Source organism: Monodon monoceros, unplaced genomic scaffold (genome assembly GCF_005190385.1).
Source record: "Monodon monoceros isolate NGI ecotype Baffin Bay Population unplaced genomic scaffold, NGI_Narwhal_1 Super_Scaffold_18, whole genome shotgun sequence".
NCBI lineage: Eukaryota > Metazoa > Chordata > Mammalia > Artiodactyla > Monodontidae > Monodon > Monodon monoceros.
The window spans coordinates 28313223-28336412 of NW_021703774.1; positions in this window are offsets into that span (position 1 = coordinate 28313223).

Below are 23190 nucleotides of genomic sequence, written 5' to 3' on the forward strand. Positions count from 1 at the left end.
CTGTTAATAACACCACCATACTTGTATGATATATTATAATTTATAAAGAGTCTTATGTACACTAATTTTATTTTTACAATTCTGTGAATTATGCCTATATTAGAGTGGGAAAGTGAAAGTTTAGGTCATAAAGCTGTTAAAAGATAAGCTGAGGCATATTAAAATTTTTAAGAGTTTATTTGGGCATAAATTGATTCAAATTGGGCAGCACCAAACCAGAAGTGGTTCAGGGCACTCAGCTGACAGGAGCTCAGGGAAAGACTTTTAAAGAGAAAAGGCAGAAACAAAGCAAGGAAATTATTTGACTAACTATAGTTTAAGTGGTTCTCTTACTTGGGAAAGCCTCATTGGTTGTCTGTAATTGGCTGTTCCTGGGTTTCTCATAAACTTGAGGCATTATAGACTTAGGTTTGGGTTTGCATACACAGGCTGCTAACACAGTAAAGCCACTTCAGTTTAATGGCCTCCTTGTTTAATTAACATAACAAAGCTAAGAAACTGTAGATCCACCATTCAAACCCATTTTTTTACACAATAGCTCTAATATTTTCTTCCAGTAGGGGACAGAAACCCCAAATAAATCATGAATCAGAGGAGCCCACATAAACCAAGAAAGGGGCATCATCTGTGCAGAAGTGTTGGGGGACATTCCTGAGCATGAGTGAGTGGCACTGTGCAGGTGAAAGACTTCATTCTAGGGCTGATTAAAGAACAGAATAGGGCTCAGGGTCCACCCATGTGCATGAAAAAGCAATTTTCCAGGGAATATTGCTGCAATGTAGCTACTCCAACACTCCTCTTCCTCAATCTTGAAGCAATCTAGATATCATTGGAAATGGAAAATGTGCAGTGTGCAGATTAAGAAAACTTAATCTCTCCAGTTAATCTTGGTTGAATATGTGGATATAGAAAAGGCATATAAAAATATTTCTTCCTTTGATAGAAGACAGAATGTTTTCAAGAGGTTATAAGATTCATAAATATAAAGAACTATAGAACGTATATATGGAAATCCCTCTGCTCCTTCCAAAGCCCATTGATGTATTCCTATGCCTTCAACCATGGATTTATCCTTATCTAGAATTCTCCTTTTCACACTTAATCTCCCTTCTACATTCTAAAATAATGCCATAAGCTTCTATTTTTTATTTCTACTTTTAATGTTTTAATAAATAAACAACTACTATTTATTGAGGGATTACTATATTCTAGGCACTGTGCTAAGTGTTTTTTATATATTTTCTCAATTTCTTTTTCCAAACTCTATGAAGGAGCCATTATTACTGTCCAATTGGCAAATGAGGAAACTGAGGCTTGGTGAGAATGAGAAGATTTGACTCCAGGTTGTCACTCTGCAAAGCCTGTCCCCTGACTGTGAAGCTATACAGCCTCCACCTCCAGCCCTTTTCACTCCTGTAAATACACTGCCCCTTCCCTCTCTCAGAAATCTCCCCCTGTCTGTATTTCCTTCCTTTCCCTGACTCTCTTCCTTTGGAAAACCATTGCTTCTTTATGTTCGGGAACCAGCCTGGAACTCTAGTTCTAAGTCCTAAGGAGCTCACATGAGGCACTTCCAGCTCAGATCTCTCCCCCTCTCTTTGATCCTATCCCTTTAACACACCTCTCTGGATTGGAATGTCCCCTAATAAGTTTAAAACATACATGTCCAAAATGATGCTCATTACTAATTCCTCCTTTCTAATTTCCCCATCACTGGATGACACTCCAATTTGCTGCGCTTCAAACCTGGGAATGGTCCAGGACCCACAGTCGACCTGCAGTAACCTGGTGGCTTCCTTCTCTGCATGCAAATCATTAGACTGTCCAGAAACGGCAGAGGCAGAGAAACACAGCTTTTCCCAACACCTTTCCATCTCTGCTGACTCCCACGTGATTAGATGACCCAAGTGTCCTCCACTTGTCCTCCACTTGAGGACACCCAAGTGTCCTCCACCGATTAAGCTTCTCTTCTGCAGTCTGCAGATTGCCCTCCTGCAGCCGTTTCTGGGGTGGCAGTTTCCTTCTTTCATTCATCCCCATTTATACAACACTTTCTGTGACCAGCATTGGATAATTTATTACAAACGTGTGGTAGCAGCCTTACTGTTTATGTTCTGCATTTTGATTATTGCCCTATGGTTACCATTTCAGCTACCAGCTTTGCCCAGGAAAAGATGGACAGCAGTACAGGCACAGGGCGTGGCACGGCCTCGGCTCCGCGCTGCAGGCTCCTTCTGCATTGCACTCACGCCTCAGCCACTAACTGCGTAAGACAGAGATTCCCTCTTCAAAAATTTCCATGTCGCTGTGCTCAGCAGAGTAACGTTTTGATTTGTCAGTGCTGCTTCTGCCGCATGGCCACTCTGGGGACATTAGGCATTCTCATCACACTGGCGACGTTTCCAGTTCAGTGTGCCAGTCACGGGTCCCTTTCTGAATGCAGTACGAGGCCCAGGTGTGGCCGCTCACGTGGAAACGGCTCCTGAAAGCAGTAGTTCACTGAAAAATGTTCACACACACACGAGTGCTAGGAGGTGGGTGTCATTATAGATTCCCATTTCCTCAGATGCTCCGTTTATTGAGGCCTTGAGAGAAACATGAAAAGCACTTTATCTTTCAGAAGGTTCTCAAGAAATGCACTTGCACCGAATATTTACCCAAAAGGGAAAGAAAAAATCTTGCAAAATTGCACTCTCTCAAATGCAAATGAAGCTAAATTCCTTGAGTAAATTAAAATACTATATGCTGTATATGTAAAAATAAAGAGATCTTACTTTGTGTTAACAACCAAAATTTACAGTCCTCCACAATCTCTAGTGTCCTCTTAAGCATTTTAAGGCCCCTCAGTTAAGTGTTTTAAGTTGCTTCAAACATCTCCCTTTGGGCTTCCTTGGTGTTGCAGTGGTTGAGAGTCCGCCTGCCGATGCAGGAGACGTAGGTTCGTGCCCCGGTTCGGGAGGATCCCACATGCCGCGGAGCGGCTGGGCCCGTGAGCCATGGCCTCTGAGCCTGCGCGTCAGGAGCCTGTGCTCCGCAACGGGAGAGGCCACAACAGTGAGAGGCCCGCGTACGGAAAAACAAAAACAAAAACAAAACATCTCCCTTTGCTTGAAACTAAGCATTCACATGAAAGGACTTTGGACAAATGCTTTTCCCTCCCCTTTTATCTTCAAATTATCCTGCACTCCAAGGTTCCTAATGATAAAACCTTCTTTTCCCACAGATAATTCAAGATCTGATCTACTTCTTATGCACCTCACCTTGATGCTATCTCAACATCCATGTATGAACTTTAGGAAACTGCTCTGACCTCCCTCAGAATCAGGAAGATGCATGCATGTATGCAAGAATGAGCAAACAGGCAAGCATAAACACAAATGTCAAAAAGAACATAACTCGAATTCAGTAGATAGTATTTTCATTTTTCAAGTAGAGGACAGAGCAATCCCTAAAAAGCAAAAGTAAAAGATGAAGTAAGTGTTCTTGATGTGTGCTTGTTCAAAAATATTCAGAAGTCATTTCCTCTGCAGTTAATAGCCTTGTGCATACATTATTTCTCTTTTTGGCCAGCATGACTGGGGAAGATTCCTTGAAATAGGATTGCTGAGTCAGAAGGCAAATGGATATAATTTTTGCTACATATTGCCTAATTCCTATTATGTGTGGTAACAGTTTAAACCTAATAACTCAGAGACTTAAAGATATTTTTGTTCTGTAGTTCAAGTTTCAGGTTCAAAACAGATCAGTGGGAGTTGGGTATGCTGAGCTGTGTCATCACTCAGGGACCCAGGCTGATGCGAGCTGTGTGCTCTGTGCTTCTGCCATCTCAACACTCAAGTTTCACCAGATGGGCAAGAAAGCTCATGGAGAACTCAGCCAGACTTCTGAGTTGAGTCTTCTGTCACTTGTCCATGAAGTGACATAGCCCATGAGGGTAAGAATTTGGAGGACAATGGATCCCAGATATTTGTGAACCAGTTGTTACTCACATTTGAACTTTGAGGTCATGTACCTAAGATTTTGCTACACAGATGCTCATCAAAGAGCTGTTTATAATAGAAAGAAAGGAGGGAAGAGGAGGAGGAAGAGAGAGAAAGAAGAAAAAAAGGAAACGATTTAGAGGTCTAACAGTTAGAGAAGCATTAAATATATTGCAGATCGTGCATGCAAAGGAAAAACTGAGTGATATGATTCAGGGCATAAACTCTTGGAGTTAGAGTGCCCAGGTACCTTGTTTCTCTTACTTTCTAGATATCTGTACTTGGATATATTACTTAAGCTAGACTTTGATTTCTTTAACTATATAATGAGGATCATAATAATACTGACCTTTTAAGGTTGTTATGAGGATTAAATTTTGAAAAGATAATTTAAAATGCTTAGTACATGGCCGGCTCTAGAAAACATTTTATTTTTTTCAGCCATTAAATCATGCATAAAAAATATACTGACATAGAAAACTATTCACATTATTATTTTGAATGAAAAAGAAGCTTCAAAACTTTGCTTGGTATAATAAATGTTTGTTATTTAAAAATCACAAATATATGAGTAGAAAAATCTGGAAGGTACAACAAAATGCAGACAATGATAACCTTCAATGTATGCTTTTCTGGATTTTTGTATAATACAATACAATTCTATCAAGAAAAGATAACAATTAAACTTAGATTAGATGTACAGCATGAGCAAAATCACTTATAGATGAGTCTTTACCTGTCCTACAGTTTTATGTTCCTGTAGCTCATCAGGGAGACTGAAACTATGTCTTCAGTTACACTTACAAAAATGAGAAATTCTGTGTTCAAGAAACCAGCCTTCCACACAAGCAAATATACATACTGCTCATGCCAGGAAGCCTTTGGCAAGTCTCATGGATTATTTCAAAAGGAAAAAAAATGTACTTGTAAGGCAGAATTGCATCCATTTTTCTTTTTTAATTGTAATGTCATTCTGGAACTCTACTGCTCTTTCTTTCTACCAACACCTTCTCTGAACAGCTGCTTCAGTCACCTCCCATCACTATGTGGTACTGTCTTCAGAGAATTATCTGTTTCTAAGGAATCTAAGAGAAAAATATTTCTGCAGTCTGTGTGGCATTAGTGTTTCAATTGTCCTGTGATTGCCACTACTAATTAAGAGGTTATAACTCCATGTTCGTGCCAATAAATGCGATTTCAGGTTTAACTTTAAAATCTTTCTCTGTGCGCTTCCCTGGTGGTGCAGTGGTTGAGAGTCCGCCTGCCGTTGCAGGGGACACGGGTTCGCGCCCCGGTCCGGGAAGATCTCACATGCCACCGAGCGGCTAGGCCCGTAAGCCATGGCCGCTGAGCCTGTGCGTCTGGAGCCTGTGCTCCGCAACGGGAGAGGCCACAACAGGGAGAGGCCCGTGTACCGCAAAAAAAAAAAAAAAAAAAAAGTCTTTCTCTGTAAAATAGGGGGTTCTGAAACTTTTATAAGTAAATTGAGATGCAGTTTTATCTTTACAAAAACATACGCTAATTGCCCACATAGGCAATTTTAGTATTTTCACTGAATGCCGATTATGTAGTACTTGATATGCTTAACACTAATAATGACTTGATTTTCAATAGCTAAAGTAAATGTCAGTCAACTCTGCACATTTTTCAGAATATCATTTGCTATATGAGATAATGAGTAAAAAGACTGGAAGCTCTTTTACCATTTTGAAAAAGGGGTTTATCCATAGAATTTTACAGATATTTCAATTCACCAACTCTAGCGTCCCTATTAGGTTATCATAATATTCTCTATACGAAATCAATAATATAGCATTTATTATCCATTGGGAAAATTCACATGCTAACTTCTATTTGTTACTCACCTTTTCTGTAGATGTCTTCTTCACTGTCTTGTAAGTACTGATGCAAGGGCATTTCTTCTCATTATCACCATCTACTAAGAAACATATTTTTTGGTAATCAAAAAAATTATCCACTGATCATGAGAAAGTCCACATTTTAGAATTTCAAGATTGGAAAGAATCACGTGAACAATTCATTAGTTCTAGTTTTCAAGTCTGAAATAAAATTATCATCTATTTTTTTTTATAATATGGTGTAGCAAAAAGGACACTAAACTGAAAGTCAGTCTCCAACACTATAAGAAACTAGCTACGTGATCTTAGGGAGGTTGTCTGATATCTCTGTGTCTTAGGTTTCCTCATCATTAAAATTGGAGAAGTTGTAAAAAAAGACCACTAGGATTCTTCCCATTTTTAGAGTTCTATGGTTCTCTGTGCATTTGAGTTCCCAAAGATCAGCTCTGAAAACTAAGTTTTCAAAGTTTGTGTAGTAAAATCTGATCTTTACTGATATAAACCCACTCATAGTCTAGTTATTCCACTTATGATTAATATGTTTTACTGCAAAAATATTAATGTGTTAAATTATGGCAGCTGCCTAAGACACTACTGTGATTGTTATAGAATATATGGTATATGTACCACATTACTTTTCTAAAATAAGGAAAATTCTGAATTCCAAAATGTATTCAGCCTCAGGATTTGGATAAGGGATGAAGACTTGATTATCACTCTTCTAAAGTTGAGGAAACTGAAGGACAGAGAAGTTAGTTAACTTGTCCAAGGTTACACAGGTAGTAAGTGTCAGAGTAAGATTCAAAGTCAGTCAGTATGACTCTAACTGCTTTTTAAGGCCATATTACTATTTTTAACCGTAATACAACTACTATTGCTACTACTACTACAAAGATGACAAAAACAATGATTACTTCTATTTTTAAATATATTCTCAGCACTTAATATAACCTTCATTCATTAAAACTCTGTTTACTGAATTATGTGCAAGTTTTCATGCTAGTTACTGGAGAAGCAGTCCCAGTTCTCAAAGTGTACATTTAAGTGGTAGGGAAAAAATAATAAATAAGCAGATAATAATAATAATCAAATAATTACTGATTTTGGTAAATGTTATCAAGAAAGCAAACAGAGTGATAGAGAATATTAAGTTGACCAAGCTAATTTAGTTAGGTCTGGTTTCCCCATGAGGAAGTCATATTTCACTGAAAACTAATAGGTAAGTTAGAACAAGCCATTCAAAGAGCCAGGGATGAATGGAAACAAAAATAAGCTCCCTGAATTGGGAAAAACTGATAAACCTAATGAGGTTGAAGAAGAAGTTATCCTAACTATGAACAGAACTTAGATTTCATTCTAAGCTTCATGGGAAGCCATTGGAAAGATTTAAAGTGGGAAGTAGCATAATTATATATTTAAAAGATCACTCTAGCTCTTCCTTTTCCAGTAATAGCAGACTAGGTAATTTAGACAAACTACTTGAACTACAAGTAAACCAAACCTTCACATTTATCCTAGTCCTTAAATTTTTCTTACAAATAAAATTCCAATAACTATACCTAAGACACAACAAAACATAACCAGGCACATTAAAACACACACACACACACATTTTTAAACTATACTTACTATGCTCTTGTTTAGGTAGAATATTTTAGCCAAGAACTAAAAACAATAAAAAGTGATATGGATTTGAAAAAGAATCAAATAGAAACTTTGAAATTAAAAAATACAGTAACAGAAATTTAAAATGATGAGTGGGTTTAACTGCAGATTACAATCCGTACATGGCTAGAGAGAGAATAGGCTGGAAGTTGGGTCAGAGGAAAATATCCAGAATGACTCATAGAGAGACAAAAAGAATTCACACACACACACACACACACACACACACACACACACGCAACAGAGAGACAGAGACAGAGAGAATACAGTAATAATGGTATAATATATACAAAATAGTACTTCCTGAAAGAAATAAGACAAAAAATGGAGGAGAAGAAATATTTGAGAAAATTCTCCAAAATTATTGAAAGGCAAAGGACCCAGTAACCCCCCAGCAAGATAAACACACATACACACACACACACACATATACACACACAATCTAGACACATCACAGTAAAACTAAAGTGCAACAAAGTTAAAGAGAAGATGTAAAAAGCACCCAGAGAAAAATATTCAGATTTCATGAAAAAGAGTAAAAACTGTCGCCTGACTTCTCAACTAAAGAAACTGAAGTCAAAAGATAATGAACTGAGGGGCTTCCCTGGTGGCACAGTGGTTGAGAGTCCACCTGCCGATGCAGGGGACACGGGTTCGTGCCCCGGTCCGGAAGGATCCCACATGCTGCGGAGCGGCTGGGCCCGTGAGCCATGGCTGCTGAGGCTGTGCGTCCGGAGCCTGTGCTCCACAACGGGAGAGGCCACAACAGTGAGAGGCCCGTGTACTGCAAAAAAATAAATAAATAAATAAAGATAATGAACTCAGATCTTCAAAATGGTGGGAGAAAATAACTGCTAACTTAAGAGATATAACTATAGATCATGCAGTCACTGAAAAATAGTAAGAGGATACTATGAACAACTTTATACCAATGCATTAGGGACTTAAATTAAAATTAACAAATATGCATATTAAAGCACCAACTTAATAGAAGTGACATAAAGGGAAATAGAAAATCTGTGTTCCTATCATGATTAAAGACATTGCATACATAATTGAAATTTGGTCCAAATCACTTTACTACGGAATTCTGCCAAACATTTCAGGATCAACTAATACCAATAATACATAAACTCTCCCAGAAAAATTTTTAGAAGGGAACACTCCCAAACTTGTATTTGGAAGCCAGCAGAACTTTGTTTCTAAAACCCAACAAGGACATTAAAAAAATTCCAGAAAATTTTAATTCATGAATAAAATGGAAAAAATCAGCAAACAGAATTGAATAACATTTAAGAAGGATGAATCATAACCAAACTGTGTTTATTCTGTCAATGCACATGTTTTTGGCAGTAGAAAATCAATGTAATTATATACATTGACAGACTAAAGGAGAACTATACAACTATCTTATCAGATGGAAATAAAGTAAAAAATTCCACTTTGTTTTTCACAAAATCCCCATTTTTAACAAACTAGGAATAGAAGAAATGTTTCCTAATTTGATACAGGATATCTTAATGGTGATATCAAAAACATCCTCTTTAAGATCAGGAAGAAAACAGTAGTACCCACAATTAGCACTACTATTTTACAATATACTGAAATCCAGTGCAGTGTATCAAGAAAAAGAAATAAATACGAATAAAGATAAAGAAGAAAGAAAAAAAATTGTGTAGTAAGGAATTTGTCTTCCAAAGAGAGGTCTGACCTTTGCCCAGACTCTTGAGAGGTAAGTTCTAAACACTTGGAATTTCCTGAGTGCTAGAGTATCTTTGTTTTTCATGGTGAGCTCCTCAGATACCACATGATAATTTGTGCAAATGTGATGATTCTTGATGGGCCCTTTGGGCCATGTAATGTCAGCTCAGTCTCTGGGGAGGGGAGGCTGGAGATTGAGTTCAACCACGTGGGAATGATTCAATCAGTCATGCCTACGAAATGAAGCCTCAACAAAAGTTCTGGACACAGAAGCTCAAGTGAGCTTCCCTGGTTGGCAGGAATACTCTGTACATGTTGCTACTCATATGACCAGGAGGAGGTAATGCCATCAATGGATCCACAGGACTCTCCTGACAGCCAGAAGCTCTACACCTTCCCAGACCTTCACCCATTGTGTCTTTTCCTTTGAATGATTCTAATTTGTATCCTTAACCTTAATAAGTATGACTGTCAGTAGAATAGCTTTCAGTGAGTTTTGAGTCTTTCTACAAATTTTCAAACCTGTAACTGGTTTTGGGAAACTCCTGAACTTTTACTAGGTGTCAGAGATCTTGGCCAGACTTAGCAGTCTGGAGGACTTCTTAGTCTTAACCTCAAGTTAGACTAACTCCATATATTATTCACAAATGATATGACTGGGCACATAGAAAAAATATAAAAAGTGACAAATTGTTAAATTAGTGAGTTTAGCAAAATTTATGGGTTCATGGTCAATATAAAACTCAATTGTATTAGTACTATCAACAAATATAAAATTTTAAAATATTTTCAAGAACATTGAAAATATAATATACCTACAAGTAAATTTTATGAAAGTTGGGCAAACTTTCTATGTAGAAAACTGTAAATGTTTTTAAGGTAACATTTAAATGATCTGATTAAATTGAGAGATACACCACCTCCCTGGATTGAAATCTCAGTATTTTAGAGACATTAATTATCCATAAATTAACCTATAAACTCAATGTAATCCCAACTAATATTTCAAGTTTCTTTGCATATCTTGATCAACTAATATGAAAGTACATGGGGAAATACACAGCCAAGAATAAACTAAACCGAAGAACAACAGTATGAGAGAAATTGTTCCACTAGATAGTAATGTTCTTTAAAAGTGGGGCAATCTCTTATTGTTGTATGGATAGACAAATAAAATAATAGAAAAGGGCAGAAGGCCCAAACACAAGGTCACTTAATATATTGACACTTGATTTATGACAAATGCAAGATGGCAGAGCAGTTGAGAGAGAATAACTCTCTTTAATAAATGGTGCTGAAACTATCATCCATCTAGACCTCTACTTCACTCTAAAAATCAGTTCCAGAACCAAGGGTGAAAAGCAAAACAATAAAATTTTTGGAGAATAATATAGGAGAACATCTTTAGAATCTCATGATAAAGAGATATTGTTAAACAAAAGTACTAAACATAATGGGAAAAATTAACTGAATACATTAAAATAAGGTAGTTCTATTAATCAAAATTAATCATTAAGAAAGAGAAATGGCAAGCCTACTGAATGAGAAAAAACTTTTGCAAAATACATAACCAACTAAATGGATAATATCCTGAACATATAAACAATTACAATTTAATAAGAAAAGTAAGACATCCAATAGAAAATTTGGCAGGAGATTTGAATAAAACTTCCTAAAAGAGGATGTTCAAATAGCCAACAATCATATGATAAGATGTCAACCTTATTAATATCAGGAAAATGTGAATTAAAAACACCATGAGATGACAGAAATTGCAAAAAGAAAATGGATGGAAATAACACATTGTTGGCATAGATGTAACATAACTGGACCTGTCACCCACTGCCAAAAGGAGGCTAAATGGGTACAATCACTTTGGAAATAGTCTGACATTATCTGCTAGAGCTAAATATACACTCCATCCAGCAATTCACCCCTACGTATACACCCAAAAGACATAGAGGCACATTAAACTCCAGGCAGGGGTGTGCTGGAACCAGCTTGCACCAGTTCAAGAGAGCTGTTGATGTGCAGCTCTCTCCAGTGCCACATTCAGAGACATTGGTAGCTTTAAAGTGGCCATGGTGGAAGTATTTACACGATAGAAATAGGCAGACTCTACAAGCAGGGCTTTTCACCCTGGAGAGCCAGTTGTTAAATATTTACCAACATACTACTGACTTCAGGAAAGTTCTTACAAGTTCTTACTGACTTACAGAAATGTTCTTAGAAGTATTATTTTTAATATGCCAAAACAGAAATCATCCAAATGCCATTCAAGGGTAGCATGCATAAGTAGTTTGTAAGTATTAATACAATGCAATGCAATTAAATGAACAAATTAGAACTACACACAGCAACATGGACAACTCTCTCAAACGTAATATTGAACAACAACAATAATAAAACAGCCAAACACTTTGAAAAACACAATAGTATTTCTATAGTATGATTCCATTTATATAAAGTTCAAAATTAGTTAAAGCTGAACTATAGTTTACAGGAATGAAAATTAAGGAGATAAAAGTCTGAAGAAAAGCAAGGAAGTGATAACCATGGATATTGGAGGAGTAGTTGAATTAGGGGTGAAAAAGGGGGCTGTGGTTAGGAATGGGCAGTGGGTGGAAAGAAGGGTGTGCCTCTATGATGCAGACAATGGTCTATTTCTTGACCTTGGCTGTGGTTACACAGGAGTTTATATTTCATTAAGCTGAACATTTGGTTTTCAGATAATTGTATATAAGGATCTGTGGTCAGTAATAGCCCCTACCTCCCAGGATGAGGCTAAATATTGATAATACATGAAAAGTTCTTTCATGCTTGGAATATAGTAACATGCTTAGAATATAGGAAGCACAGACTAGCAACTGGTAGTGGTAGTACATAACAAGAATTTAAAGTGGAATCTGTTCAAAGAAATGGTTATCTTGGAACAAAGAAGTTAGAATGTCATTCCAATTGGGTATTAAAATAATAAAACATATATTTAATATTTATTTAAGTCACCTTCTTTTTTCTTAAATATAGACAAAGTCCAGTGCTGTGAGCTGGTTATACCAAAGTGGATAAGACATAGACTCTGCCTTTGAAGCTAAATTCTAGCAAAAAAGATAATTCATTCACTCATTTATTGATTAAACAAACATTTGTTTGATCTCTACTATGTGCCAGGTACTAGAGATATAAGTAACCTTTTCAGGGAGTATACATACAATCCTGGAAAGGCATACTTAAATAATCACATTAGAATATAAATGCTATTCCAGAAATAGGTGCCCAATGCAATTGGGAAAAGAAGTAGCTATGATGCACCTGCTATGTAAATAGAGTGCTGGAAACTCTGAATTGACTCATTCTACCACTACACCACACTCGTGGTAGTTAGAGAAATTAAACATCTAAAAATTACACTTTTCAGACTCCCTTGCAACAGGGATTCTGAATGCAAATTAGACTCTCAATTAAATGCATTCATGAGATGTAGAAGGCAGAATTGGGTGGGACCATCATTTGCAATTATTGGCCCTTTCTGCTGGTATGACCATGAGATCAAGGAAGTGGAAGGTTTCCCTATAGCAGTGTCCCTGTGTGCATTCTCCAATTTCCTGGATGTCGGGAAGTCGTGGAAGGAGCAACAGTTTCAAGATCTGGCTCCTTAATCCCTGGATTGGATTTAGGTGTCCATTCTCCATCTCCCTACTAGATGAGAAACAGTTGAGGTGGAAGCAGCCTCTTACTGCCAGCACAACTCCAGGGATGTCCTCAGAGGTAGCAGCCCCTCTAGTAGGACAGTCCTGAAGACCCAGATGGAATCAGCTCCTTTCTACCTCCCTATATTTAATCTCTTTCTGCTTCACATAACTTCTCTTTTCTGCATTGTCATGAATAGTACAAATGGAAGAGTTTTCATTTACTAAACTTCATTGGAATAAGGAAGTTAATACACTTCTCATTGTAACTGCCACCAAGATAATGTCTATTGTTCTAACCACCATTGTTCCTTAGGAAATACTATCTGTGGGAGTCAGCTCTACAAGCACACTATCAAAAGTGAAAACAAAACAAACAAACAAAAAAGTGAAAACAACACATGGAAACACATATTTTCCCAAGAACATTCCTTAATAATATTTAGTATATAGAAATAGAGCTTTCTTATCACAAAGAATACATTTTCCTTTGTTGAAGTTGAATAGTGATGTGTGGCAGATATGTCAAAATGCTCATGCTGTGTATTTTACTTCTTGTAAATTCCTGACATCAAAGACAAACTTGGCTTAAACAAACAGGTGAAAGAGAGGGTGATATATTTTCAAAAATGCGACATTAAATAGATTAAAAAAATAAGGACAGGCACACACATAGATATCCCACCACTATTTGTTTATTCAAGAAATTCCAAGCATTGCCTTGGAAATTTTCCTAGAAGAAATCTGTTTCTTGAATTCCCAAGAGCTAAGAATAAAGTGAATTGGCAACACATCTCTTTGAAGAAAATGGTCCTCCTGAGCATAAGAAACCATCCAGGTAGAATTCATTCTTAAGCCTTCTAATCAGGGAAAAACATATTTCACCAGCTAACAAGATACTGGTTGTCTTACATTCTCCACAGAGCTTCCTTCGATGTGGAAAGTCCCTTTAATGTCTATTTTTCTTCTTCCCTCCTGCGCCCCTTGGGCAGGATTTAGGAGAGAAGAGCAAAGCACAGAGTTTATAGGCTCTCAAAGAATGTGTCTTAAGTTGATTGTTAGCTGTGACCAAAAGCACAAGCCAGTCAGTCACCAGCTTCTCCAAAAGGACATTCATTGCTCAATGTCATGGTGTCAGCACTTCAGGTGCATTGCACTCATTAATTCTCACAGAAACCCTACAAAGTGGGTTCTATTGCTATTCCCAGTTTTCAGGTAAGGAAACATGGGCTCAGAAAGTGAGTTTTGCTCAATGTCACATATCCTAAAGGTGAGAGCCAGGAGTATAAACCAGGGTGGGCCTCTTTTCAGATCACGATGCTGGCTGTGGGTGTAGTGCACCACTGATGTGACTTTTCATTACACTGTGTGTGGCCAGATGTGTCGCTACAGCCTGTGTTCAACTGTTCTCACAGTTTCCACATACCTCCTAAAAACTCTGGAGTAGCTGGGGACCATGGACTGCCATTCCTGCTAGAATGCATTTTTTGGCAGAACAAGGCCAAGGCCCCAGCTCATTGGCTTGTTTGTTTCTTTTAGAAATTTGGGTTATGGGAACAGGTATAGATATGAGGCAGAGCACCTGCATTGCTTCCTAGGGTGTGCTTTTTTGGCCTGTGACACCTTGAGGAGGGGAATGGAACATAGAGCTAGGCATTACTGTGGGACTGTGATAGGAAACTCCAATAAATTCCAAAAGGGAAAAATCACAGTGCAAATGAAGAGTTAATAGTAAAGGCTAGGCAGGTATGTCAATGAACCCTATTTTGTTAAAGTTCTACTTCCCTTTCCTGTGGACACACAAAACGTGCTAACTCCAAAATTCCAAAATACGCTGTGGAGAGAATTTTAATCATCTAGTGAGTTGCATCAAATACCTTAAGTCAAATTAAGACTTTCCAAGGAGCTGCACGATTGTAGCTCATAAGGTACACCCAACTACCCTAACATCAGGGGATGGCCTATCAATCCAAGCACGCTCCAAGCAAACAACTCTTGTTAGCTCTGCATCTACCACATATTGGCACTGTTCCCAGGGTGAGGTAGAGCTACCACGAGGTAGAGCAGTCCTTTATTGAAATATAGGCAAAACAAAGATTCAAGAATGTCACTCAAGGCCTGTTGTGATGCTTTTCCAAACTGAAATATACACACTAGAATTGTATAATAATTGTTTTAAACACCTCCCAGAATTTAGTGAGATTAAGGGCAAAGCATGGTGAGCTCTGAGTCCAACATTTGTATCCAGGTGAAATTAGTATGATAGGATGAAGCTCCTGAAGGTCCAGAGTTACAGGTGCTGACTCTCTAGATTACATGTTTTCATCTATTATTAGCCACCCAAAAACAGCCTGAATTCCCTAACTGTTCAGCAGGCTTTTCCCTCTTCCTGGCTGATATATAGGATTATTTGCATCTTGTGTTGCTAGAGGTGGAGGAAGAACCCAAGTGCCAGGCAGCTGAGCTTTCATTTGTGGGCAGGTATACCAGAAGCCCGGCATCCTAGCATTTCCTAGAACAAAGATTGAGGGTGCATCAGCAAGCCATCTCTCCTATGAGATTTCCCTTCATCCCCTGTGAGGTACACAGGGATTACTATGGAGTGTTGGGACTGGGCTTCAATTAGGATTGTGTGAGAGTAGGTTTGAGGAGGTTATCTTAACCTAAAATTTGGGCTAAAACTGTACACCTTCGTGACAGTCGTGTTGCACTGTTTTACTTGTTCCCAGTCATGGTTCCCAGTCATTCTGGTTGGCCAAAAATGAAACCTCCAAAATTATGGCAAGCCAAATTGGCCTTTATCTTTCTGTGAGTTCCTTCAAGAACTCAAAGGGCAGCAGCAACTATAAAAGGAGTCCTGACCCCCAAGATACATAAGCATTTCAACCCTGAAGGGGAAAAGGAGTCATTAAAGATACACGTAGTAGAGAACACGGGTTCAGGGCAGAGCAGCCCCACCCAGTGGGCTGAGCCCTTGGCACTTGCTCTTGTGCACAAATGCCCCAGCCTTCAGTCCCTTCTCTACCACTGCCTTGTGAACCACGCCCTATGCACTACTGCAGCAGAGCAGATCCCAGACGATCACTTGTCTTAGCGGTGATGCTGGGGGTATAAATGTCATTGCTTTAGTGTGACTTAGAGCCTTTGCCTTCACCAGTCAGGCAACTCTACCTCCTCCTTCCAGTCAAGAAGATATCCAGAGGAGCCATTTTGAGGGAGTCTGTCCCTATCTGTATGTCATCCAGTCACCAGAGAGCTGGTAGCTGTCATCAGTTCATCAGCACTCAGAAAGAAGTTGACTTGAAGTCAGATTTGAGTTTAAGCTCACCTCTAACACTTCATCTGGGACCTTGGGAAACTGTAATTACTTAGTGGACGTCCAAGAGGTTGCTTTCCATCACTACCTTCTCCTGGGCACTTGCACCCCCATACTGGCCTCCTGCACCCACATGGCTGCATGGAGCTGCCATGTTCTTACATGATGTCTGCCCTCTGGCTACAGGTGAGTGGAATGGGGGTGGAGGTGGGTGGGGCACTTGATGCCAGATCAGGGACCCAGAGAGTTAAGTTCTTATTCTATTCAGTGGCAGAGGATATAGAACTTAGCACCATCATATTTGCCACCATGTGAAGGAAAACAATCTGTAATAAGAAAGAATGAAAATGACATCCAGAGAAAAGTTGGGAGAAAAGATGGAGTGATATCTCAGCTGCCTTCATATTGCTGAGTGTAGTTTTTAAGGTTCAACTGCATCCCTGCTATTCCTACAGTTTGGTTAAGATAAAAAATAAATAAATAATATGGGTTAGAATTTGGCCACTTGAAGCTAAGAATCCTGACAAATTAAAATAAAATCTTTATTGAGCATTCACTTTTTTTCAGGCATGGTTGGGTATTTTACATGTACCTATTATCTTACATGATATTAACAAGAAACATTGCAAACTATAAACCATAATCCTTATTTTGCATATAGGACACTGAGGTCTAGAAAAGTTAGTAACTCATCCAGTGTCACAAATTAATAACTAACTGTCAGGCTGTGCTGGGATGTGAACACAAGTCTGTCTAATGCCTGGTCCATGCTTTTTCTACCACGGTGCCTCACTGAGATGATTATTTTTTTCTTCTAAAAAAACTTGCAAAATCAATAACTTCTTCACAGAATTTTTGAGAACCAAATGATATGATGTGTGCAAAACTTCTTTGAAAACTTTAAAGGGAATGTACAAATATTAAATGTTATTACTGCTCCAGATAATACCAGACTAGGTTTTTTACTGCAAATTTAAATAAAAATTATGTTGTTTGAGAGTAGCAGTAGTACTCTGGGCAAACCTAGAAACATCTTTACTGAAGATGTTGCAGTAGTTCCAGATTTGAAATGACTTTTTTACTACCTGCTTCTCCCAATTAATAGCTTTTGTCAGGCGTGAAGAGGTCAGTGTGTCAGTGCTACTCCGCTGTCCCTAGTGCCTTCCTCCCTGGCCTCCTGGGTCTCATTTTCTCTCTTCTTGTACCCACTCACAGATTTAAAGCCTGCTCTGTGATGTACTCAACGCCCAAATATCCTGATATGATGGCACTGTCACGAACAATTCTAAATTCTGGGTCGCTACGAGAGTGGATTCTGGAGTCAGTCAGACCTGTTCTAAATTTTGCATCATCTCTTATAAAGCTGTGGCTCTGGGACTTGTTACTCAATCCCTCTGTGTTATTAGGAAGCAATGCATATTACAGTCATGGGCTAAATGTTTCTTTGTTGTGGTTGTGGTACCAGTATAACTAGTATTTGTGATCATTCTTTCATGTTTTGTATTACTCTCTCTCTCCCCTGATGACTTCTTTGTACTCTCATTTCTCTTTCCCTGCTCTGCGTTCTCTGGTCTGCATTACATTCCCTCTCTCCTGTTTACTTTCTTCCTTCTCTGGATCCACCCTTAGGGTACTTGCACAAAACTATGCTTTCTTTCTTTTCTGTATGTCCTGCTGCTGTTTACTCTAAACCTGTAACTCTCTCCTATGTCTCTTGAACTCTTTGTAGTGCTTCAGACCTCGGTTAAAACTCAATGCACTGAATTCTGGTGTTTGGAATTTAGCTATTGTGGATTCACTTCACAATGTGGGAGGCTATGTAATTAGTATTTATTTGCCACAGCAATATGGTGGGATGTTCATCTGTATGGGGTTTGGCATTGAAAGTCTTGGTTTCAATGACCAGATCAGCCACTAACTGGGTGTGTAGAGCCTGCAAATAAATGAGAGATAATGATCCTATTAACTTTTATAAGGATTAACTGAGATAAAGTGTGTTAAAAATTCTTCATATACTAGGAGAGCACCACACATAAATTAGTTATTATTGTCTTAAAATAAACCATTATTTTGGAGAAAAGGAAACAATTCTAGGAGGAGACATCAGAAAGGTCATTCCTCTAAGAAACAAAACTAACACATTCTCTTCCTCATAGAGCTTCCCATGACCTAATTGTCAAGTGTTCTACAATTCACAGTAAAGCCACTGTATTTTCTACTTCAAAGAATGTGAAGAGCCTCTTCCTGGGCTTTAACTCTTTTCCACTCACCTCCTTTTCTGAGATTATTCATCTAAAACCTTTACTAAACCATTACATTTGCACCTCTCTCTTTGTGGAACTAGTGGGCAGAAAAATCCATATAATTTATATTCATTTAATTTGGAATTTGTAATAATTATGAGTAATGCTTAGTTTACCTGTGCTGTAGTTTACCTTTATAGTTTATAGCTTTCTTATATAGTTTACCTTTGCTCTATGAGGAACAATGTTTTCTTAAAAAATAATTACATAATAAATATTTCCTAGTTATAGTTTAAAATGTATAAATGAAATAATTAGTTTTGCATATTTTTCAAGGTAACTTGAAAACATGTTTCTACAATAACTGCTGGTACTATGTGAAAAGGCTGCTTCTAAATGCTTTATATAAATTCACTTACCTAAAAATAATTGACATGATGATTTCAAAACATTCTTATCTAGTCATTTAATTGTAGGAGAAGTTTATCCAGGCAAGAAATTTATCCAGGCAATAAAAAGAAATCTACAACTAGCCACATCATGGCCTAACTACTGAAAACGAAAGATAAAGAAAATGTCTTGAACTCACCCAGAGAAACAACAATGTGAATGACTGCTGACTTCCGATAAGAAACAATGGAGGACAGAGACAGGGGGATGACATCTTTCCATACAAAGAAAAAATTTTTCAACCCAGAATTCTATGTCCAACAAAATATTTTTCAAAATGAAGGTGATCATTGCTGTGAGAATGAAAAATGATGCAGCCACTTTGGAAGACAGTTTGGCAGTTTCCTACAAACTAAACATACTCTTACCATATGATCCAGCAATCTCACTCCTTGGTGTATACCCAAAGGAGTTGGAAATGTATTGGAGGTTGGCCAAAAAGTTCATTGAGGTTTTTCCATAAGATCTTATGGCAAAACCCAAATGAACATTTTGGCTTTTTGGCCAACCCCAATATGTGCACACAAAAATGTACACATGGATATTTATAGTAATATAACTCATATTTGTCAAAGCTTGAAAGCAACCAAAATGTGAATGGCACAACAGTTGTGCATTCAGACAATGGAAAATTATTTATTGATAAAAAGAAATGAGCTGTCAAAAAGCCACAAGTAGACAAAGAAGAATCTTAAATGCATATTGCTAAGTGAAAGAAGCCAATCTGAAAAGGATATATGTGTGTATATATATATATATATATACACACACACACACACACAAATAGAAAGAGATTTAGAATAAGGAATTATGGCTCATACAATTATGGAGGCTAACAAGTTCCGAGGTCTGCATTCAGCAAGCTGGAGACCCAGGAGAGATGATAATATAAGTTCCAGTCCAAGTCCAAGTCCAAAGGCAGGAGAAGACCAAAGTCCCAGCTCAAAGACAGTGAGCAGAGAGAGTAAATTCTCCTTCACTCAGTCTTTTTGTTCTATTCAGACCTTCAATGAATTAGATGACGCCTACCCACACTGGGGAGGGCAATCTGCTTCATTTGGTCTATCAAATTAAATGTTAATTTCATCCAGAAACATCCTCACAAACACACCCAGAATAATGTTTAACTGAATATCTGGGCAACCCATGGCCCAGTCAGGTTGACATATAAAATTAACCATCACATTGTATGATTCCAATTGGATGACATTCTGGGAAAGGCAAAATTATAGAGAAAGTAAAAAGATCAGGATTGTCAGGGGTTCAGGAGGATGGAGAGAGGAGTGAATAGGTAGAGCATAGGATACTTTTAGGGCAGTGAAACTATTTTACATGATACTATAATTTTGGACACATGTCATTATACAATTGTCAAAACCCTTAGACCGAACAACAAAGAATGAACTCTAATGTAAACTATGGACTTTAGTTAAGAATAGTGTATCAATATTGGCTCAACTATAACAAATGTATTGAACTAATGTAGGATGTTAACAACAGGTGAGGGGAAGGAGGAGGGGGTTTATGGGAACTCCCATTACTTTCTTCTCGATTTTTCTATAAACCTAGAACTGCTCTAAAAATTCAACTTATTAATGTAGAAACAAAATGACGATAGAATAAAACATTCTAAGATTAAAGAAGTTAAAATAAAGTTCTTCAGGCTGAATAGAAATGACACCAAATAGAAACTCAAATGGAAGGAATGAAGAGTACTAGAATTCATAAACATGGGGTAAATGTAAAAGACTATATTTTTTACTTAAGTTCTCTTCCTAATCACCTCTATTTGTCAACATAATGTTACCCTAAGGCTAGTTAATGTGAATATGAGAGAAAGATGCAAATTATTTTTTTAATAGTTAATAATTTATATTTTTAATAATTAAAAGATATTTTATCCCAATTAAGTTGAATTTATGGGAGAATGGATTACAGAATATGCATGAAGCCTAAAACAAAAAAATTAGGTGTTAAAATATCTGCTCTTCATTTGAGTTTGATTAATTCAGCCTGGCCAATTCTGACAGCCATAGGGGTGAGCCACTCAGACCCTCTGCAAGAAAGCAACTGTTGAAAAGATGTGCTAAGAGCTTCTAACGCAGTGCCTTTGGGATCCACTACAACATTCAAGCTAAGGACATGAGAACACGTTATCCTGGGCAGAGACTGCCAATGACAGAGGAGGAGGGGGTGGCAGGGAGCAGATAACGTAGGGTCTTGTAGGCCACAGAAAGGACTTTGGATTTTACTCTGTATGAGATGCACAGCCCGGGGAAGTTTGTGAAGAGGTGAGAGATGATCTGACTTATACTTTAACAGCATCTCTTTGGCTGCTATGTTGAGAACGGAGTGTGAATAGGCAAAGGCAGGTCACCCTCAAGACCTCTGTTCTGGCGATTTCTTCTGCTGAACGCTCATCCTCCAGACATCAGCATCTCTAATCCCCATGTTTTTGAGGAATGGATTCCAGAGTTGTTCATACTTCCAAGGAAGGTGCACTCTGCCCCCCTTTGATGTCCTTTTATTTGGGATGTGGCACTTGGAGTGTGTCCTCACCTATCAGTTCAGCGATGTATTAGAAAGTCTCTGCTCCACATACACCTAACTGTTATTTGGGCAGTGGCACTGCTTCGGAATCTACTGTACTCCTAGAAGCAAAATCCCCCTGAAATTTATTCTTTCCAAATTTAGCTACTGAAATAAATCATGAGAGGCAGAACCTAAGGCATAAATGGCCAGGGCCAATCAGGAAATTGGAATTGGATAAGCAAGCCAAGATTGGGAATTGGAGAGGCGCTCAGGTAAGCATTTACCTGGCTTGATGCGGTTAATAAAACATAAGGCTGGAGAGGAGAGGAGTTCCGAGTGCAGCTCCTGGAGCCAGAATTGTGGAATCCAAAATTACAGGCTGTGTAGGGCCCAGAACAAGTCCCTTAACCTATCTGTGTTTCAGTGTCTTTATCTGTAAACTTGAGGAGATAACAGTAGTAAATCCTAGGGGAGGAGAGGATTAAGTGAAATGCGAGTACTTTCATGAATTAGCACAGTGACACAGACAGTGCAATGAATATTAATCTCTAATTATCTGTTCCCTTTTTAAATGTAAAATGTGTTCCCTCTTGTTTTATATGGTAGTGGTAGCGCTCAGATTTTATACTTAAGTAAATTTCATTAATTTCTTTCTTATATATGAATATTATGCATATAATAATATGTTAATAGCTATATTGTTCCTGCCTTTCCTTAAAGCAACAGATCTTCCTTTATCAAAAAGCAACTGATATCTCTTTATAGGGACAGCAGGGCATGTGGAAGACTGGGTACCTGGGTGTTTTATTAGGGTCAGAGAAAAGGCTCATGGGCTATGCCTGCTGCACTACCCAAGAATCTTCCCTTCATTTTGGTGTGTTAGCCTGCATGCCAAGATGGGATTAAATGTGCAGGGATGCGATTAGATGTAATGCCGGTGGGAAGGAAAACAGGGGGTCAGAGAAGCTGGGAGAATTATCAGTCTGATCCCGAGTGAAGTGAAAAGAAGGACGGCAGGGAGGTAGAAGCGCCCTGACTGTTGCCTTGCTGTCTGAGGAAGGCTCAGCAAAGCCTGGGGAAGCAATAAAGCCAAAGTCAGTCATCAGAGGAGTCCCTTATCTCTAGTCGAGTGTTTCTCCCTCTGAGTTCAAGTTCTGGAGAGCTCAGGCATTGGCTGGGAGCAGCCGGTGGTGGGGGTGTGACTCCCAGATGATGTCAACCGAGGCTTGTGAGGAGCTTCTCCTGGCCGCCACCTGAACAGGGGGACGAGCAGGGAAATGGGCAGCGGAACTAACTCACGCGGAGCACTGATGCAGTCTGGTTGTGTGTGTGTGTGTGTGTGTGTGTGTGTATGTTTTGTTTTGTTTTTTAGCATGTTTATTGGAGTATAGTTGCTTTACGATGGTTTGTTAGTTTCTGCTTTATAACAAAGTGAATCAGCTATACGTATACATACATCCCCATACCCCTCCCTCTTGCATCTCCCTCCCACCCTCCTTATCCCACCTCTCTAGGTGGTCACAGAGCACTGAGCTGATCTCCCTGTGCTATGCAGCTGCTTCCTACTAGCTGTCTATTTCACGTTTGGGAGTGTATATATGTCCATGCCACTCTCTCACTCTGTCACAGCTCACCCTTACCCTTCCTGTGGTGCATCTGTGCACCCGAGTTTGTTATTCCTGTTTATCCTTGTTTTAAGTAGGAGATTTAATTCTCTAGCTTAATAGTTTTCATCCGCTAGTGTGGTGTGTTATT